General features: G+C 46.2%; 1 protein-coding gene across 2 annotated transcripts in view; it reads left to right on the forward strand.

Annotated features, from left to right (window-relative positions):
• Window positions 1-2,500, forward strand: part of sema6a (sema domain, transmembrane domain (TM), and cytoplasmic domain, (semaphorin) 6A) — a 94,736-nt gene that overhangs the window by 38,544 nt on the left and 53,692 nt on the right. The gene's annotated exons all lie outside the window — the stretch shown is intronic.

The raw sequence follows: 2,500 nt of genomic DNA on the forward strand, positions 1-2,500 counted from the left end.
TTCCACCAACACCACAGCTACTTCATCATTCAGCTGCAGGAGGTGTTAGCGTTAGAGACTTCTCTCAGTGTTTACATCCATCAGGAGCTGCCGTACAGTAGCAACAATACCACAGGCTTCTGAGCTCTGTTGGCGGTGGTGGTTTATCAATGGGAAACCCTCACATCCTCTCCCACCCTCTGTGGAAGCTTTGTCGGTTGGTCATTCACTCAACGTTTGAACGTGTCTAATCATTAATCTCTGTCAGAAGTTACTCAGTCAGTCAGGCGTGTAAAAGAGTGTTTTACAGCTGGGTTTAACACACTAACTGCCAAGGAATTCCAGAACACTCACCCACACCTAGAGTGCCAAGTGTTTGATGTGGTGTTTACCTAGCGACAATACTCTGATTGGCTACAAAAAGAAGCATCACCATTTATGTGTTTTTGGTGAATAAACTCATCCTTGGCACTCTAGAATGTTGACCATTTCGGCGACTTTATTCACCCTTGGCACTGAATGAGTTAATACACTGAAACCATTTAGGTGCCACTGTGACTGTCATTCAGTCAGGACTGTGTTTGTGACTCCTGGTTTTTGTCCTGGTTTTAGTCCTGGTTTTAGTCTCCTGGTTGTAGTCTTCTGGTAGTAGTCTTCTGGCTGTAGTCTTCTGGTTTTAGTCTCCTGGTTGTAGTCTTCTGGTTGTAGTCTTCTAGTTGTAGTGTTCTGGTAGTAGTCTTCGGGTTGTTGTCTTCTGCTTGTAGTCTCCTGGTTGTAGCCTTCTGGTTGTAGTCTTCGGGTTGTAGTCTTCTGCTTGTAGTCTCCTGGTTGTAGCCTTCTGGTTGTAGTCTTCGGGTTGTAGTCTTCTGGTTGTAGTCTTCTGGGAGGCAAAGGAAGGCTGTTTAGTACCCAGGCTTTAGTTGAGTCGTTTCGGGCTCCATTTCTTCTGTGTGTTATACGAGGCAGTGTTAGATGGTTCTGGAAACACATTCTAACATTTTTATGACGCCTCATTGATTTAGAGAAGACGTGTCGTGAATCAGATCTGCCCCTGTACTGTGGCCTGAGTTAAGACATTAGGAAATTAAAACATAATTTGTCTAATAGAAGAATAATATCTGCCCATAGAGCAACACACAACCATGCTGTGTTCTTATGACCTGGATAAACTGTTTACAGTGGAAACAAAGCTATTAGATCTGAAACATGGTGATCTATTCGAGCCCATTCATCATACTGCACTGGTGATATCGAGTTAGCCGTTTTACATGATGTGTCCTTTCTCTGGTCCTGGCATCCATTTGTCATTCACGATAGACCGTTCCCATAGGATCCACAGGCCCGCCTCCCGCCCCTTCCTGCTCATCAATCAATCAATTACAGTTCTACTTCCTGGTCAAGGTTCAGGGGACACGCCCGGTCCCGGGGGTACTGTAGCAGTTGGTGCAGGATGTCATCGTGGCTAAGAGTATGCATAGGGCTGGTTTAGAGAATATAGGCTATATACAGGCTTTAGAAAATGTAGGCTATATACAGGCCTCCATTCTATTTGTGTGCAGAATGTCATATTGGCTACGCAGCGTAGGCTTATCCTGGAGAATGTGAACTATATTTAGGCCTCCATTCTATTTATTGTGATACTGTGGTTTTATGGGAAGACTTTCATATCGGCTTGAAAACAGCATAGGGTTTAGTGGATATATAGGGGCTATATCATATCTAGGCGTTCTTTCTGTTGACTGTATGAATGTGTTTGAGAAAAGAAGACCATGCGTGGTAAAGAAATGCACTCAGAGAGAGGAGAGAGAGGGAGGAGGAGAGAGAGGGAGGAGGAGAGAACTCGGGGTTTGAGATCAAGGTCGACAGTTTGTTCGTTTCCTGGGTTTTTTATTTGTATTCTCCTCACACTGTTAAAGTGAATCTCCCAGTGAAAAGGGTTTTCTTTCTGCTCCTGAATGAGATTCACAGGGGCATGGAGAGGACCCCCCCTCCCCTCCCCTCCCCTCCTCCTTCTCCTTCTGCTTCTCCTTCTCCTCTCTCTCCCTCACCTCTGCTTTTTCTCCTCCAACACACAATGCGGGGGTGAAGCCAACAAATGGGATCCGGGGGGGGGGGATAAACAACTTTTATCATACTGGAGAAATGAAAACGTTTTTTATTCAATTCGTCCCGTCCCCCCCTGCCCCCCCCCCCCCTCCCCCTACCACCTACCGTTTGGCTTTGGCCTGGGAAATAAAGGCTCCGTAAATGAAATGCTTAGTCCTGATTAGATTACGGTTGCAATAATTGTCTGGGGTTGATTTATGGGGGTAATTTGTTGCTATATCGCACCAGGAACGTTGTGGGGAGAACAGGAACATCGCCGCGGTCACAACAACGTTCCGGAGAGCCAGTCAGCCAATCAGACGGCCAAGTCTGAGACGCTGAGGATTGTATACAGGAAAAGTGGCGCTCGATTAACTCTGCCTGGACACCAGGAACCAATCACTGAGGCTCTCCTATTAATGCAGCATCTTGGCCA

The sequence above is a fragment of the Argentina silus genome, assembly GCF_951799395.1.
Source record: "Argentina silus genome assembly, chromosome: 7".
NCBI lineage: Eukaryota > Metazoa > Chordata > Actinopteri > Argentiniformes > Argentinidae > Argentina > Argentina silus.